Raw genomic sequence first — 19,857 nt, 5'->3', positions numbered from 1 at the left:
TTAGTCATTTAGCAGACGCTCTTATCCAGAGCGACTTACAGGAGCAATTAGGGTTAAGTGCCTTGCTCAAGGGCACCAACAGATTTTTCACCTAGTCGGCTCGGGGATTAGAACCAGAGACCTTTTGGTTACTGGCACAACGCTCTTAACCACTAAGCTACCTGCTGCCCAAATAGGAAGCCAATTTGTTTACAGCACTTTTATTTCCATGACTGACCAAAACGTGTTTTCTCATGGCTCTCTTGTCCCTCTGCAGCATGGTGAGCAATATGTTTCGAACATGGAATCTCAATAAAATCACAGTATTGAATTGCAATACATCTGTCTCCTGAGTGGCGCAGTGGTCTAAGGCACTGCATCGCAGTGCTAACTGTGCCACTAGAGATCCTGGTTCGAATCCAGGCTCTGTCGTAGCCGGCCGCGACCGGGAGACTCATGGGCGGCGCACAATTGGCCCAGCGTCGTCCAGGGTAGGGGAGGGAATGGCCGGCAGGGATGTAGCTCAGTTGATAGAGCATGGCGTTTGCAACGCCAGGGTTGTGGGTTCGATTCCCACGGGGGGCCAGTATAAAAAAATATATATGTATTCACTAACTGTAAGTCGCTCTGGATAAGAGCGTCTGCTAAATGACTAAAATGTAAATGTAAATATAGAATCGTGAGAATCGCAATACATATCGTATCGACACCTAAGTATTGTGATAATATCGTACCGTGAGATCCCTAGCAATTCCCACCCCTATTGGACGTACTGCATTTAAGTGAATATTACCAGTACAGTAAAACCAGGACTATATGGATAAGTGTAGATCCATTTCATAGGAGTAAGAGGTAGAGGCAGCCGTAAGGTCTTAAGACTTTTTGAAAAAATACCCTCCATTATTTTTTTTACCTGAAATTGTAGAAACAGCCTGTTACATTCTGAAATTGTAGAAACAGCCTGTTACATTCTGAAATTGTCGCTGCTTGACTGCACTGAGCCACCGACATCCAGGCAAGAAGCAATTCCACAAGGAATGATCAATGTCAGTCGCAATTTGCTTTTACCTCATAATGACTTCCATGATAATGAAGCCTGGTTTGTTCTAAGGTAACTCTAATACGCTAGTGTAAGACTAAGAGCTCCTCTCTAGCTATGGTTCAGACAGCACGTTGAAGTGAGGAGGATGCAGAAATGATTTTGTTTAGCTAGCTAACTAGCTTGCTAGCTAACGTTACCTAGCTGTGTGGCCTATATTATAATATGAATGACACTGTATGATAACGTGATAGATGAATTTGTATGTTTATTGTAATGACTAAAATATTCCACCCCGATACTGTATAACTGTGCAAACTGTGTTAGAGTTATAAGACAATAAAACATTCCAATAGGGAAGGGGACCTGGAAACTGTCAAACATAAACATTCCAACAGGGAAGGAGACCTAGAAACTGTTAAACTTAAACATTCTATACTGTGGAAAGTCACAGGCCGCCTAAAGGTGGGCGGAGCAAGTTCCTTTGTGTGAACGCATATAAAAATACTGTTATTTTTAGCGGCAGAGCGCTCTCTGAATAAAAGGACTGATCAATTGCAGACTGGGAATTTGTTTAATTCTTCGTTAACCAGAGCCTTACAACATCTGGGAATTATTCAAAGCTCAAGTGATAGTTGAGTTCAACCATTGAGATAACAAAATCGTGACATAACGTTACTGTACTTTTGTTCGTATGGGAGGGGTAAACGTTCATTATTGATATGCTGACGTCACTTGATCATGAAGAATGTTGTTTGTTAGATAGCTAGCTAACAGGAGTTAGCTGTGTATTTTCAGCTAATTGAATGTGTACGGATGAGAAAAGAAACCATGCTTGTCAATTGTTGCATTATTTAATAGTGTAATATATTTTAGAAGAAAAGTTGCTCGGATTGTTAAATAGTTTGTGCTTACGGCTAGTGGCTACTGTGATATTTAGGGTCAATTTGACCAAGAATGTCGCTTTGCCAGCCACAACGAAAGGTAAGGCAAGGATGTAATGTGAATTGAAAAGTTGAAATCTCATTCGCCACTCCGCTCCTCACTCATAGTGGGAATAGGACCTAAGACACAGCCACAGACATCAAACACACCCCTTAACAGCCAGGGGGGTTAACATTGACAACACACAGGACGGCTGTTACATACCAAACAGAGGATCAGGTGATGCCCCAAGGTTAAGGCTGGTCGCACAGAATACTTTCAGTATCCCTAATGGGTACGTGTACGAGCATATACACTTACACCCACATTCAATCTCTCAATAAGAGTAGAACCACATAAAAATGTTGGCAACATTTAAACTACAACAAACATATGCATAGATAGAGGCAGGCACAAATAAATCAAGAGTCCCGTGTCGACTACGCAAATGAAACCCCAAACTCTACTGGTGGGAGGTGGGGTGTTTCACTGAGTATTGTCAACCAGTCTTTCAAGCTGTCATCTGAAGGCAATAAAACTGTAGATAGAGACAAGCATGCAACACACTTGGCATGACTTCCTTCACTTTTACAGCCAACCACGTATTGCCCTGCTGCTGTAAAATAACAGTGATACTAACACATACATGCAAACACACACACACACACTGTTGTTACTCATTTAGCCTACCTCCTCCAGGCGTCAGCTGTGCAGGTGAATCGGGCGTGGTCCGTGTGTGTGTTGACTCACAGGTGAGCAGGGGAATCAGTGACGCGGGGACGGGGGAAGTCTAGCACAGTTCTGCTGCCTGGAACACAAGAGGAACAAATGGTAAGAAGTTAGAACCACTGTTCTCTGTTATTAGGGAACCGATGAGACAACTACCAATTGTTTAAAAGTTCAATGGGTGACATTTTGAGTGAAACATCAGAGAGAACCTTAACAAAGCCTCCAGGTAGCCAGAGGAAAACTACACTGCCACAATTGAGAAGAACTAGGCCAAAAGAGAGAAAGACATAGCAAAACGTTCATTTTGCTACTTTACTTTAGCTGATTCATAAGGTTAATTTGTTAACCAGTAATACCATTCCAAGTAGGCTGACTGAGCTCTGATAGGGATGGAAGATGTGTGAGGAGGTGTTATGAGTGTGTACAGTCCGCCAGAGGGGTGTGTGTGTGTGTGTGTGTGTAGCTGCTGTCAGTTACAGGCTCATCAATCCAGCAGTGAATCTATTGTGTGATGAGGAGACGTGGATGCCAGGGGCTCGGTCTGTGTCTTACAAACACACACAAGGCCTAAATCCAATCACTCAGTGGCACACACCATAGTCTCCTAAACACACAAACTCACCAGTTAAATAGAGCAAACTATTAAGATCTTCTGATCCTCCACGGATTTAACTACTCAGATAAAGCCTCTGTTCATTGACCTATTTTCTTGTAGCTACGACACTATAAATGTCAGACTTTATACTGAAGTCAAACAAAACTTTTATTGAACAGATAAATCCTCTGGCTTTTCTCTCCCTCTTTCCCCAATCTCTCTTTCTTTCTCCCTCTCTCTTCCTCTTAAGGCATCAACATGCTTCAGTTCGGCTGGCACCTAGCCGAACTCAGCTAGGCGAACCGAACAACTGTGTTTGCATAGTCCCTTAAAAGACCATCGCTTGGAAAAATGAAAAAAGCAGCAATAGTGTTTGTCCATTTAGTCGTGAAATTATACATCTAACTAAGATGTTTGGTGCAGTATTTCTCAATGAAAGAATGTGCATGAAAACGAGTTGTCTCTCATTGAATGACAACAAAGACTTAATTGAAGAATCCTTACGCGTAGACTTCGGCTTGCCCCGAGAAATAAATGTGTGCCGGAACAGCCGAAAAGAACCTTACCGAAGTCGAAATTTAACAAAACTCTTCCGAACTGTTTTGGCTGGGAAGCACGCGGAGGCACCTTTATTCCTTTCCTCTCTCTCTATCTTTCCCTCTTTTCTTCCCATGTCTCTCTGTTGTCTGTATTTCTCTCACTCACCCTCTACCTTGTCTTTGATGACTATCCCTCTGTATCCTTGACCTCCCCCACCGTGCCAATGCCCTGCCCCTCTGTACTTCCTGATTTCCTCTTCCTGTGCACCGGAATGTTCTCCTGAACAACACGACAGCAGCAGGGTGAGCCAGGTGACTATTGCACTCAACGTGCTAGTGCCAGTGCATGTGAGGTCGGTGTGTGTGGTGTGTCGGTGGAGGTTGTCGGATTGGGGGCAAGCCGAGGGTAGGCTACAGAGTAGTGGGATGAGGAATAGGGTTGATGTAGGCTCAGTAAAAAATGGTGTTGGGTTTCTCAGAACCGGAGTGAGTGATGTGAAAGGGTATGTAAGAGGGTGGGGTGATCAAATATGGGTGAGGGCAGGGTGATCAGGTGAGGTTTACAGTTGGGCAATGTCAACTTTTGTCCTATCGTGATTATGTACTAATAAAACACTAATATACAATGTTATCGCACCACTTGGCCAACCCCCAAAATTATCATAATTGGGGGGAAAACAAAACCCTCCTATAACCACCATTAGGCTATAGCGTGAAATCATGACAAAAGATAATGTTGTTCAAATGGGCAGAGCCTCCTTGGAGGCAAATCTTTTCTAATATCCTTCCTGGTGGAGGCAGCTTGAGTATGTAACAGGTGGGTGTGTGTCTGTGGCTGTGTAGCACGCACATGGAGCAAAGATGGATGAGCGGGGTGTGCGAGATAGGAGCAGAGCAGATAGGAGAGAGAGAAGCATCATTTATCATCCCGTCTGACAGTGCCTGTCTTGACTACAGGGTTGCCTAAAACCATTTGAATTCAATCACTTTTTGACAGAACCCCTTTTGATTTGAACAAAACCTTCCATACATATTTGCCCATTGTAGAAGTACGCAGAAAGTGACTTTTTGGACTAAACACATTAAACACACTAAACACAAAACATGTGCTCAAAGTTGACCTATTTTGCATAAACGGTTGAGATTTATATAATTTAAAAGAAATTGTCAAACCATCTTATAATTTCTTGAAGAAAAAAAACATTAAATAAAAATTGAAATGTTTTAACAAATGTAAAAAGTTGCATATATTGTAGCTTAGACCCTATTTTAGATCATCGGAGGTTTTTATGTTGTGCCTGCCATCGGTTGAGACAACAAGCTCTTGAATACAGGGTGGGTGTCATGTTTTGGCTAATAAATGTACTAAAATGGAAATCAAATTTAAAATCACTTCCAAATGGTACCACAAAGATGGTTGGAGGTCCACACATTAAGAGAATGGGAATATCTGTTGTTTTTAATTATACTGTCAATCCTTCATAGGAAACCTATTGAAGTCATAAGAATATAGATCATAGGATAGACAAGTTAATGGTGGGTAAACCAGCGGCCATCTTTGTGGTAGTAATTGGTTCATTATTTTATATTAATTTAATAGTGTACCAGCTATGGTTTACTAGATAAATTGCAGTGGTCTGAAGTGATAAACAGAATTCATAGAATGGACCTATGAGTGAAATGACACCCACCCTATGTTGTGTCTCAACCGATGGCAGGCTCAACACAAAAACCAAGGATGATTTAAAGTAGGGTCTACGCTACAACATACAGTGCATCCAGAAAGTATTCAGACCCGTTCACTTTTTCCACATTTTGTTATGTTACAGCCTTATTCTAAAATTTATTAAATAGTTTTTTTCCCCCTCATCAATCTACACACAATACCCCATAATGACAAAGCAAAAACAGGTTTTTATAAATTTTTGCAAATGTATAAACATAACCTATGAAATATTTCATTTACATAAGTATTCAGACCCTTTACTCAATACTTTGTTGAAGCACCTTTGGCAGCGATTACAGCCTAGAGTCTTCTTGGGTATGATGCTACAAGCTTGGCACACCTGTATTTGTGGAGTTTCTCCCATTCTTCTCTGCAGATCCTCTCAAGCCCAGAGAATCTTGTTTCTCATGGTCTAAGAGTCTTTTGGAAAACTCCAAGCGGGCTGTCATGTGCCTTTTACTGAGGAATGGCTTCTGTCCACTCTACCATAAAGGCCTGATTGGTGGAGTATTGCAGATATGGTTGTCCTTCTGGAAGGTTCTCCCATCTCCACAGAGGAACTCTGGAGCTCTGTCAGAGTGACCATCGGTTCTTGGTCCCCTCCCTGACCAAGGCCCTTCTCCCCCGACTGCTCAGTTTGGAAAAGTCTTGGTGGTTCGAAACTTCCATTTAAGAATGATGGAGGCCACTGTGTTCTTGGGGACCTTCAATGCTGCAGACATTTTTTGGTACCCTTCCCCAGATCTGTGCCTCGACACAATCCTGTCTCGGAGCTCTACGGACAATTCCTTCGACCTCATGGCTTGGTTTTTGCTCTGACATGCACTGTCAACTGTGGGACCTTATATAGACAGGTGTGTGCCTTTCCAAATAATGTCCAATCAATTGAATTTACCACAGGTGGACTCCAATCAATTTGTATAAACATCTCAAGGATGATCAATGGAAACAGGATGCACCTGAGCTCAACTTCTAGTCTCATAGCAAAGGGTCTGAAAACTTAAATAAATAAGGTATCTGTTTTTATGTTTAATACATTTGCAAACATTTCTAAAGACCTGTTTTCGCTTTGTCATTATGGGGTATTGTGTGTAGATGGATGAGGGGAAAAAAACGATTTAATCCATTTTAGAATAAGGCTGTAACATAACAAAATGTGTAAAAAGTGAAGGGGTCTGAATACTTTCCGAATGCACTGTATGCGAATATGCAAAGAAAATCGGGTTGACATTTTCTTTTAAATAATTGACGTTAAAAGGTAAAAAAAAAAAAAAATTGTCAACCCTGTTTGTAAGCTTTTAAATTCTATCAAACTCAACCGTTTATCTTTTCCAGTGATGCAAAATGGGTCAACTTTAAGCACCTTTATCTCCAAAAAAATCACTTTCTCACAACTTCTTCCATGGGCATGTATGGACAGTTCTGTTCAAATCAAAAGGGATGCTGTCAAAAAGTGATTGAATTCAAATGGATTTACCCTCTATTAAGTCTGAGTAGCCTAGAGAGGCTAGCTAAGCTAACGTAGCCAGCTAGCTATCTAGCTAGCCAATTGAGTCTACTTGCTGCACTTTCCCCCAACTCCATTCAGAATAAACAACAGCCTGTTGGTTGCTCGTCTTTCTCACTTCGCCAACGTTTAATTCTATAATTTTAATTCCATCTTGCATTGTATTAGTGAGCTCTCACTTCACTTGCCTCACATGGAGCTTCTTTGACTGTAGTGATGCTCTGATTGGCTGACAAAAACAACAAGCTTCACGTGAAGGCTACAGGTCTTCCGAAAGAGAAAAAGATAACAATATTTTCTGAATGGACATTTTGCACGGCTTTGGTGGAATTCTCCGCTCGGTCTAGCAGGGCCGGGACGATACCAGTATTGCGATATTTTTCAAAAATGAAAACACAAAGCAGAACTAACTCTTTGATCCGCTGTATGTAAAATATTGTGTGCTCTAGCTAGGGAAATACATAAATGTGACTCTGGATGACAACATAATGAATGTTTGTTTCCAACATTAGGGCTGTTCTCCTAAATAAGTTAAATCCGCTTTGTGTTTTGTTTCCTTGCCACGATACTTACGTGTATCGCGGTACTGGTATCGTCCCGGCCCTACTGTCTAGCCTGCATTCCTCTCTTGCTTTCTTTAACATATTTATTCAAACAAATAGGCTATATAGAAAATAGGATTACTCTGAACGTCGCTTGTGTGCTGCCCTGCTGTGCGCTGTATGACTCTGTTCATTATTATGCGGCTCCAGTCAAGTTCAAATAGGCTAAACCATCGTCTGTCACATCACGATGTCTTCACCATCAACGATGGCTGTCAATCATCATCGATAGACGATACTATTGTAATATCGCCCAACCTTAGTGAGGTTGATTGCGCTGAGAGGGGAGGGGGTCAGACACCACTACTGTCTGACAATACAGTGCCAATCAATACTGATCAATTCAGGTCCACTTACTCCCTGACGCACAGCATAATAACAATCTCTTAGTAAAAGTGTGTGTGGGGGTGGGGAGAGACATTGTGTGTGTGTCTATGTGTGCGTGCCATGAGTGTGTGTGTATCGACTAAACTACTGGAGAGTACAGTCTCCAGAGCCAAGAGCCAGTCCTGAATATAGCCTGCAGAGTCAGCATGGCTTTACAGCTTAGACCTCCCCTACTTCCAAAATAAAAGAAACAGTGAAAACTTTCCAGCCATGGCTAACATAGAGTAAGGTCACTGGTAAGCCTATTAGGGTTGAAATCGATAAATGCAACACCTAGGCCTACCTACCTACCTAGGCCATGGGGTTTACAGGTATGTAGGCTAATAGCCTAGCCTACATTCCATTATAATAAACACAAACAAATGAAGACACTCCATATAGCCTCTTGTGCGTGCATGTTTAAATAGTACAGCAGCTGTATATTTAGTACTGGAGTTGCAGTGCCCGCAAGACAGAATGACCATCAAACAAAGAGAAAAGAAAGTTAAGCCCAGTGCAAAGGGAGAGATATTGTGTGTGTGTGTGTGTGTGTGTGTGGCGCTGGATCAATCAGGAAATCGAGTGCATGTTCTTGACTTATGAGTATGATGACTGGGCTTCTTGGTACCCGTGATCTGTGAAGTGGGCTGTAGCTATGCTTCCAAGAGTGTGTATGTATGAGCGTGAATGAGCGTGTTTACACCTGTCTGTGTGTACTGTGTAATATGAACGTGCGTGTGTGTGCCTTGCTGTATATGGCTGTACAGTAGGCTCAATGAACAGGAATATGGTCAGTTATGTCCCTGCATGCTAGAGCTAGAGAGCGCTCAGTAATCATAATCTCATACAGCAGAGCAGGGTAATGAAAAATCTCTCTCAGTACGCTGAACAGTGTGACTGTGCCGGCCTGAATTAGAAACAAGACTCATTTCAAAGAGGACATGCAAATGGTACTTCACATATCATTAGGTGGTTGATCCAGTGCTGCTCTGCTCCATGGTGAGCCACAGAGGAGAGGAGCATGAGCTGGCTTCCTTCCGCCAGCCTGTCATACGCATTGTGTTGCCATTTAAATGGATTACTCCAAACTCCGACTGCATTAATATTTTAGAAAGTTTGACGTGTGAGAGTGCTACTGAAAGTGCTACTTAAAGTGGTTCCATATTTTTCTTCTTAAACCAGTTTGAAGAGGAGCCGTTATAGTCAGCTAATGGGTTTGTCAATGCAACCGTAAGGGCGTTTTCACACAGCTACAGTTCGAATCAGAGTTCAATTATTTGTTATATAGTTTTTTTTAATTTTTTTGTCTGGTTGGTTTCACATTGCCAAATGTCAAACAAACTAAAATGCCTAAACAAAACCACATGTTCATGCAGTCATTTGTTTATTGGAGAAAAATGCTCAAATTAAATAATAGTTGAGTTGTTGACGGCCTTTGCTCCTCATGGGGCAACTGGTCTAACTAAGTAAGTAAACAAGCAAGGTTGACGGAAAGTTTTACCTGAAATGACAAATCCATCTATGATTATCAAGAAGCATAACACGTGTATCCCAAACGTCATATTACTTTCGCTTTGGTCTTCCAACAACATGCGGGAGGAAGCAGCGCAATAGCAGTTGCAACGTGAATAGGCTATATTCAGCAGCCTATATCCCCAGTATAGCCCCCCATCTCCCCAAATCAATAAATGTAACATAGTAGTAATAATAATAATAATAACTTGAGATTCTGCATGAAAATATGAAGTTATAGTACTGTGTGCATTTTATCAAACGCTCAATTGGTCTGGACTGCATTCTCACCAGCAGCGAACCCAACCACAGTACGAATGGAATCGGACCGAGACCACCCTTTTTGAACGAACCATGGTGCGTTTTTTAGTGCACTCCCGAGTGCGGATAGTGTTCGCACTTCACACCAGTCCAAACTAACTGAACAAAGGGGGAAAACGTGCCAGAGTTGGGGGAAAACGCTCCAAACCAATTCGGTGTGAAAGCCATGTAAGACACATGGAAGTGTTGGTGTGATCATACCCTGGCTGACGTGGCCTATACAATATATGCTGTTCTTTACCCTGTTAGAATGGGTATAATTTTTCAGCTGTATGATGTCACTGCCATTGTATTATATGAATTAATTTCTGCTAGGGATGGGCACGGTTATTTGAATATCCGAATGGACGTTAGTATTCGATTACTTCGGAAAGTATTCAATTTTTTTGAAAAAAAATGTAGGCCTAATTTAAGCTCTTAAGGATCGGACGCTTTTTTTCAATTTTCGCCTAAAATGACATACCCAAATCTAACTGCCTGTAGCTCAGGACCTGAAGCAAGGATATGCATATTCTTGATACCATTTGAAAGGAAACACTTAAGTTTGTGGAAATGTTACATTAATGTAGGAGAATATAACACATTAGATCTGGTAAAGCAAAATACAAACAAAAAAACATGCGTTTTCTATTTATTTTTTTGTTCTCTGTAGCTCAACTGGTAGAGCACGGCGCTTGAAACGCCAAGGTAGTGGGTTCGAGCCCCGGGACCACCCATACACAAAAATGTATGCACGCATGACTGTAAGTCGCTTTGGATAAAAGCGTCTGCTAAATGGCATATTATTATTTATTATTATTTGAAATTTAAGAGAAAGGCCACAATATAATATTGCAGTTTAAGTGTGTGTGCAAAGTTTCAGATTGATCAAGTGAAGCATTGCAATACTGGACTATTTTGTATAAAGTCTGCCCAAATGTGCCGAATTGGTCAATTGATACAGTTGAAGTCAGAAATGTACATACACTTAGGTTGGAGTCATTAAAACTCGTTTTTCAACCACTCCACAAATGTCTTGTTAACAAACTATAGTTTTGGCAAGTCGGTTAGGACATTTACTTTGTGCATGACACAAGTCATTTTTCCAACAATTGTTTACAGACAGATTATTTCACTTAAAATTCACTGTATCACAATTCCAGTGGGTCAGAATTTTACATACACTAAGTTGACTGTGCCTTTAAACAGCTTGGAAAATTCCAGAAAATGATGCCATGGCTTTAGGAGCTTCTGATAGGCTAACATACATCATTGGAGGTGTACCTGTGGATGTATTTCAAGGCCTACCTTCAAACTCAGTGCCTCTTTGCTTGACATCATCGGAAAATCAGCCAAGGCCTCAGAAAAATTATTGTAGACCTCTACAAGTCTGGTCCATCCTTGGAAGCAATTTCCAAACGCCTGAAGGTACCACGTTCATCTGTACAAACAATAGTACGCAAGTACAAACACCATGGGACCACGGAGACGTCATACCGCTCACGAAGGAGACGCGTTCTGTCTCCTAGAGATGAACGTACTTTGGTGCGAGAAGTGCAAATCAATCCCAGAACAATAGCAAAGGACCTTGTGAAGATGCTGGAGGAAACAGGTACAAAAGTATCTATATCCACAGTAAAACGAGTCCTATATCGACATAACCTGAAAGGCCGCTCAGCAAGGAAGAAGCCACTGCTCCAAAACCGCCATAAAACCGCCAGAATACGGTTTGCAACTGCACATGGGGACAAAGATCGTACTTTTTGGAGAAATGTCCTCTGGTCTGATGAAACAAAGATCGTACATTTTGGAGAAATGTCCTCTGGTCTGATGAAACGAAAACAGAACTGTCTGGCCATAATGACCATCGTTATGTTTGGAGGAAAAAGGGGAATGCTTGCAAGCCGAAGAACACCATCCCAACCGTGAAGCACGGGGGTGGCAGCATCATGCTGTGGGGGTGCTTTGCTGCAGGAGGGACTGGTGCATTTCACAAAATAGATGGCATCATGAGGAAGGAAAATGATGGAGTGACTGGGTCTTCCAAATGGACAATGACCCCAAGCATACTTCCAAAGTTGTGGCAAAATGGCTTAAGGACAACAAAGTCAAGGTATTGGAGTGGCCATCACAAGGCCTTGACCTCAATCCTATAGAAAATTTGTGGGCAGAACTGAAAAAGCATGTGCGAGCAAGGAGGCCTACAAACCTGACTCAGTTACACCAGCTCTGTGAGGAGGAATGGGCCAAAATTCACCCAACTTATTGTGGGAAGCTTGTGGAAGGCGACCTGAAATGTTTGACCCAAGTTAAACAATTTAAAGGCAATGAAACCAAATACTAATTGAGTGTATGTAAACTTCTGACCCAATGGGAATGTGATGAAAGAAATAAAAGCTGAAATAAATCAGTCTCTCTACTATTATTCTGACATTTCACATTCTTAAATTACAGTGGTGATCTTAACTGACCTAAGCCAGGGAATTTTTACTAGGATTAAATGTCAGGAATTGTGAAAAACTGAGTTTCAATGTATTTGGCTAAGGTGTATGTAAACTTCCAACTTCAACTGTACATTTTCAAGTACATAAATACAGAGAACATACAAAAATGATATAGTAATACAAAATGTAAGTTTACACACTCCCAGGAATGTCATACATGATGGATCACTAGCTTATACACTAACTTTCACACATCTAGATGGCCGGGCAGGGTGGGTGTGGAGCCAGAGACAGCAGGAGTTGAAACGGTTGAACCCAGTTCCTACATTTGAATATAAAAATGGATTTTATCAAACAAAACTATGCTACATTTTATCTCTGGGACCCTTAGGATGACAAATCAGAGCAAGATTACTGAATGTAAGTACATTATTTACCTTCAGAGGTGAATGTATCAAACCAGTTGCCGTGATACGTTTTTTGTTGTTGTGCACTCTCCTCAAACAATAGCATGGTATTTTTTTCACTGTAATAGCTACTGTAAATTGGACAGTGCAGTTAGATTAACAAGAATTTAAGCTTTCTGCCCATATAAGACATGTCTATGTCCTGGAAAGTTTGCTGTTACTTACAACAGTCATGCTAATCACATTAGCGCACGTTAGCTCAACCGTCCCGTATACGGGACACCGATCCCGTAAAGGTTAACAATGAAAAGGCTTTGCTACATAAGCCTACAAGGATAGACCATTACATTCAACATTTTAATAAAACAACAGTTGACAGTTTTTATGAGTGCGCCACATAAAAAGAAGCACCGGTAGCCTACACATTAGTGTTGCACAGTATACCAAAACTGTACTGTACTTTTTCTAAACAAAAAAACTAACTGTTTGATACTATAATTTTAATCAACATAACACGTTTAGCATCTCCAGCCCTCCACACAAACAAACCGCTGATGTGTGCCTTTGGAACATCTATATCAAAAAATTGTCTAATAAATCTAATATACACCATCACAATAAATCCATTATTTATTTTAGTCGGATCTAAAGATACATGATATGAAGAAAATGTATTTCAGAAGAACAGAATACGAGTTGGCCTACAGTATGTTATCGGTCTATGCTCCATGCAATAGGCTGTAGGCTTGTTCCTTTAGCTGACAAGATATGCTTATGTCCTGTGCCACTATTGTATATGATTTTATAGTAAGAAGAATAAAATTGAACTTAGCTGAAAAAAATAAAGGATATTTTTCCCATTACAGAGCGAGTGTGCATATGACGTGGCTATATTGAGTGTAAAAGTGATCACTTGAAACAGGTTCAATATGCTAGGTTTAGAGTTATTAGGCAACTTTAGTTGTGAACGATACAAACATTAAAAAGGCTTAGAAATCAAAACATATATGGGCTGCATGGTGCGACTATAGGCTATTGATGATTTGAGAAATAAGCAAAAAAGCTTGCGCTCTGTTCCTTGCCTCAGGCTGCACAGCTGTTCTCTCATCAATTGATTTTCACCCATCAGACTATTCTCAATTGAATCTTGTCTTTACTAATATATCAAATTTATTTCGATTTAGAATGGGCCATTATCAAAATGGGCAGGAAGAGGGGCAGGGGAAAACAAAGACATGTCATCTGTATGCACTCCAAGGCCGCCAGCTTTCCTGCAGGTCCGTTTTGTTACTTTGGTTTTATAGCGGGGCATAATATGAGCAGCTGAGAAATAAATATAACAACACTTATTTCACTCCACACATCAACCACTGTTTGAGGAGCATGCTCTCACTGCCCGACAGGTTATATCCACCCAAACTCTGTATGCCATGGGCTCTTCAACCTTGTTCCTGCAGCTACCCAGTGCTTAATTTGGGAAAAGTTAAAATCTGTTCGGGAACATCGATAGTAACATGTTTTCGCAACAAAACACATTTCACTAAACTGTTGACAGGCTGTCTGCGCGCCCGAGAAAGGAATAAAGGAGAGAGAGGAGGAGATGGAAACGCATGGTGGTGAGATATGCTGTATAGCTAAAGGTAATGTGTCACCTAATTAATCCATATTACTAGGCTATTCAAAATCAAATACAAATTAATTGTAGGCTAACTGCAAACCACCCTGCACAATCAATGAACCAACAGCATCGCCTAGGGCTATACGTTCTCTCTTAGACTCATACATTTTGGAGCGTAGCATAAGGTAACCAGTCCATCCAGTATGCATAACAACAGTCCACACTCAAAGGCTAGACCAATTCTGTATCAAAGACATCTTAAATCAGTTTGGTTTTATGTTTTTCTACCAGGCGTAATATGCGGTAGGCCAGGGTTTCCCAAACTCTGTCCTCGGGATCCCAAGGAGTGCACGTTTTGGTGTTTGCCCTAGCACTACACAGATGATTCAAATAATCAACTATTCATCAAGCTTTCATAATTTGAATCAACTCTGTGGTGTTAAGGCAAAAACCAAAATGTGCACCCCTTAGGGTCCCGAGTATGGGAAATGCTGCGGCAGGCTATATATTGTATAATGGCACAATCATAATTTTAATTCAGTTTTTTGGGGGGCTTGGGCTCATAAGCCTATGCATAAACTCTAATATGCATATGGGTGTTTTGAATTAATCATCACCTTGGAAAGCTCTGTCCATTCTTTTTACACTGTTTCAACCTGCTGTTGAACCTCTTTCTTCAAATTGATCATCCCAGTGAGGTGAGTTTAAAAGTATGATAGGCTGTTTTGATGATGTGTTTGACGTGATTTTCCATTGCATTTGCGCTGTTCTCAAAAGTGACGACAAATGCGATTATGCATGTAATGCTTTATTATAAAGGTGCATTTGTATGGTGAACATTATCTTCCCCAAACTTGAAACTCACGCGCATCCTATGTATGCCAGTTAGGCTCTACACCGGTTAATTCGAATAAGTTATTTGGCCACTTTAGTTGTGATACAAACCTTATTAAAACATATAGGTCTATGGGCTAGGCTACATGAGGCAACTACAATTTGAAAAAGGTGGCAAAAAAAGGCAAGATGTTTCTTTCCTTACTGCACAAGTTGGGCATCATTCACAAGTGATAACACATCATTCAAGTGATAGGCTAATATTGTCACCCATCAGACTATTCTTGTCTTTACATACAGTGGGGAGAACAAGTATTTGATACACTGCAGATTTTGCAGGTTTTCCTACTTACAAAGCATGTAGAGGTCTGCAATTTTTATCATAGGTACAATTCAACTGTGAGAGACGGAACCTAAAACAAAAATCCAGAAAATCACATTGTATGATTTTTAAGTAATTAATTTGCATTTTATTGCATGACATAAGTATTTGATACATCAGAAAAGCAGAACTTAATATTTGGTACAGAAACCTTTGTTTGCAATTACAGAGATCATAAGTTTCCTGTAGGTCTTGACCAGGTTTGCACACACTACAGAAGGGATTTTGGCCCACACCTCCATACAGACCTTCTCCAGATCCTTCAACTTTCGGGGCTGTCGCTGGGCAATACGGACTTTCAGCTCCCTCCAAAGATTTTCTATTGGGTTCAGGTCTGGAGACTGGCTAGGCCACTCCAGGACCTTGAGATGCTTCTTATGGAGCCACTCCTTAGTTGCCCTGGCTGTGTGTTTTGGGTTGTTGTCATGCTGGAAGACCCAGCCACGACCCATCTTCAATGCTCTTACTGAGGGAAGGAGGTTGTTGGCCAAGATCTCGCGATACATGGCCCCATCCATCCTCCCCTCAATACGGTGCAGTCGTCCTGTCCCCTTTGCAGAAAAGCATCCCCAAAGAATGATGTTTCCACCTCCATGCTTCACGGTTAGGATGGTGTTCTTGGGGTTGTACTCATCCTTCTTCCTCCAAACACGGCGAGTGGAGTTTAGAACAAAAAGCTCTATTTTTGTCTAATCAGACCACATGACCTTCTCACATTCCTCCTCTGGATCATCCAGATGGTCATTGGCAAACTTCAGACGGGCCTGGACATGCGCTGGCTTGAGCAGGGGGACCTTGCGTGTGATGCAGGATTTTAATCCATGATGGCGTAGTGTGTTACTAATGGTTTTCTTTGAGACTGTGGTCCCAGCTCTCTCCAGGTCATTGACCAGGTCCTGCCGTGTAGTTCTGGGCTGATCCCTCACCTTCCTCATGATCATTGATCAAATCAAATCAAATTTTATTGGTCACATGCGCCGAATACAACAGGTGCAGACATTACAGTGAAATGCTTACTTACAGCCCTTAACCAACAGTGCATTTATTTTAAACAAAAAAGTAAGAATAAAACAACAACAAAAAAGTGTTGAGAAAAAAAAAGAGCAGAAGTAAAATAAAGTGACAGTAGGGAGGCTATATATACAGTAAAATAAAGTGACAGTAGGGAGGCTATATATACAGGGGGGTACCGTTGCATAGTCAATGTGCGGGGGCACCGGCTAGTTGAGGTAGTTGAGGTAATATGTACATGTGGGTAGAGTTAAAGTGACTATGCATAAATACTTAACAGAGTAGCAGCAGCGTAAAAAGGATGGGGTGGGGGGGGCAGTGCAAATAGTCCAGGTAGCCATGATTAGCTGTTCAGGAGTCTTATGGCTTGGGGGTAGAAGCTGTTGAGAAGTCTTTTGGACCTAGACTTGGCACTCCGGTACCGCTTGCCGTGCGGTAGCAGAGAGAACAGTCTATGACTAGGGTGGCTGGAGTCTTTGACAATTTTGAGGGCCTTCCTCTGACACCGCCTGGTATAGAGGTCCTGGATGGCAGGGAGCTTTGCCCCAGTGATGTACTGGGCCGTACGCACTACCCTCTGTAGTGCCTTGCGGTCAGAGGCCAAGCAGTTGCCATACCAGGCGGTGATGCAACCAGTCAGGATGCTCTCGATGGTGCAGCTGTAGAATTTTTTGAGGATCTGAGGACCCATGCCAAATCTTTTTAGTCTCCTGAGGGGGAATAGGCTTTGTCGTGCCCTCTTCACGACTGTCTTGGTGTGTTTGGACCATGATAGTTCGTTGGTGATGTGGACACCAAGGAACTTGAAGCTCTCAACCTGTTCCACTACAGCCCCGTCGATGAGAATGGGGGCGTGCTCAGTCCTCTTTTTTTTCCTGTAGTCCACAATCATCTCCTTTGTCTTGGTCACGTTGAGGGAGAGGTTGTTGTCCTGGCACCACACGGCCAGATCTCTGACCTCCTCCCTATAGGCTGTCTCATCGTTGTCGGTGATCAGGCCTACCACTGTTGTGTCGTCGGCAAACTTAATGATGGTGTTGGAGTCGTGCCTGGCCATGCAGTCATGGGTGAACAGAGAGTACAGGAGGGGACTGAGCACGCACCCCTGAGGGGCCCCCGTGTTGAGGATCAGTGTGGCAGATGTGTTGTTACCTACCCTTACCACCTGGGGGCGGCCCGTCAGGAAGTCCAGGATCCAGTTGCAGAGGGAGGTGTTTAGTCCCAGGATCCTTAGCTTAGTGATGAGCTTAGAGGGCACTATGGTGTTGAATGCTGAGCTGTAGTCAATGAATAGCATTCTCACGTAGGTGTTCCTCTTGTCCAGGTGGGAAAGGGCAGTGTGGAGTGCGATAGAGATTGCATCATCTGTGGATCTGTTGGGGCGGTATGCAAATTGGAGTGGGTCTAGGGTTTCTGGGATTATGCTGTTGATGTGAGCCATGACCAGTCTTGATGCCCCACGAGGTGAGATCTTGCATGGAGCCCCAGACCGAGGGTGATTGACCGTCATCTTGAACTTCTTCCATTTTCTAATAATTGCGCCAACAGTTGTTGCCTTCTCACCAAGCTGCTTGCCTATTGTCCTGTAGCCCATCCCAGCCTTGTGCAGGTTTACAATTTTATCCCTGATGTCCTTACACAGCTCTCTGGTCTTGGCCATTGTGGAGAGGTTGGAGTCTGTTTGATTGAGTGTGTGGACAGGTGTCTTTTATACAGGTAACGAGTTCAAACAGGTGCAGTTAATACAGGTAATGAGTGGAGAACAGGAGGGCTTCTTAAAGAAAAACGAACAGGTCTGTGAGAGCCGGAATTCTTACTGGTTGGTAGGTGATCAAATACTTATGTCATGCAATAAAATGCAAATGAATTACTTAAAATAAATACAATGTGATCTTCTGGATTTTTGTTTTAGATTCCGTCTCTCACAGTTGAAGTGTGCCTATGATAAAAAATTACAGACCTCTACATGCTTTGTAAGTAGGAAAACCTGCAAAATCGGCAGTGTATCAAATACTTGTTCTCCCCACTGTATACTAAATAATATATGTGTGAAATTAGTTTTGATTTCGAATGAACCATTATCATGCACCTGTCTCGGAACAGGGGCAGGGAAAAAATACGTAATCTATGCACTTAAATAGTGAAGGGAGGATGCTTTACCCGTAGTTCATTGTCATGCCAGCCAGGTAGGCTATACTCCTGTAGTAAAGCGAAGCAATGTGCTTAATATTAGGAAAGTTGATAAATATAGTAAGCCTAGCCTATAGAAAGCTGATGGGATTGCTCCTCTTTTTAATAGAAGCCATCAAAACTGTTTTCTCACGAAATTGCATAGCCTGTAGAAATGTTGCGCAACATGAGCTCATGGGCTCTCTTGAAGAGTTTGATTAGATTTTTGATGATATTTGCATTGATGTCAGAGTGATTAGAGGGACAATAGCGTGCTGAGTCCCAGGCAGTTAGCAAGTTCTGTAGGCTACTAATGACCATCAGCAGCATCAGAGCTTGGAGAAGCCTAATTACCGTGACTAAACGGTCACATGGAATTTGACTGCCATCATCGGTAATAAGGTCACCGTAACAGCCCTAGTCATTACTTTCTTAGAGACAGCACACACTATTATAAAATATATTGTTGATCAATAGAATAAAATAATATGTTCTCCTAGCCAATAAAATAAGTCCTAAATGGAAGGGATTGTTTATAATCTGTAGCCCTATGAAATCAGCTAAAACAACCTCAATAACTCAATGCATGCACACACTCCTATTGAATAATATGCATTTACAGTGGGGAGAACAAGTATTTGATACACTGCCGATTTTGCAGGTTTTCCTACTTACAAAGCATGTAGGAGGTCTGTAATTATTATCATAGGTACACTTCAACTGTGAGAGATGGAATCTAAAACAAAAATCCAGAAAATCACATTGTATGATTTTTAAGTAATTAATTTGCATTTTATTGCATGACATAAGTATTTGATCACCTACCAACCAGTAAGAATTCCAGCTCTCACAGACCTGTTAGTTTTTCTTTAAGAAGCCCTCCTGTTCTCCACTCATTACCTGTATTAACTGCACCTGTTTGAACTCGTTATCTGTATACAAGACACCTGTCCACACACTCAATCAAACAGACTCCAACCTCTCCACAATGGCCAAGACCAGAGAGCTGTGTAAGAACATCAGGGATAAAATTGTAGACCTGCACAAGGCTGGGATGGGCTACAGGACAATAGGCAAGCAGCTTGGTGAGAAGGCAACAACTGTTGGCGCAATTATTAGAAAATGGAAGAAGTTCAAGATGACGGTCAATCACCCTCGGTCTGGGGCTCCATGC

General features: G+C 41.8%; 1 protein-coding gene across 2 annotated transcripts in view; it reads right to left on the bottom strand.

Annotated features, from left to right (window-relative positions):
• The window catches only part of sipa1l3 (signal-induced proliferation-associated 1 like 3), a 106,739-nt gene that overhangs the window by 49,122 nt on the left and 37,760 nt on the right, over positions 1-19,857 (bottom strand). For both annotated transcript variants that reach the window (XM_084147488.1, XM_084147489.1), the window contains one exon: positions 2,633-2,750. The gene's annotated coding sequence lies outside the window, so the exon portion shown is untranslated. The remainder of the gene's footprint in view (positions 1-2,632; positions 2,751-19,857) is intronic.

This window comes from Coregonus lavaretus (assembly GCF_964263955.1).
Source record: "Coregonus lavaretus genome assembly, chromosome: 30".
NCBI classification, from domain to species: Eukaryota; Metazoa; Chordata; class Actinopteri; order Salmoniformes; family Salmonidae; genus Coregonus; species Coregonus lavaretus.
The sequence above is the reverse complement of the archived record's forward strand: the minus strand, read 5'-3'. Positions and strand labels throughout refer to the sequence as shown.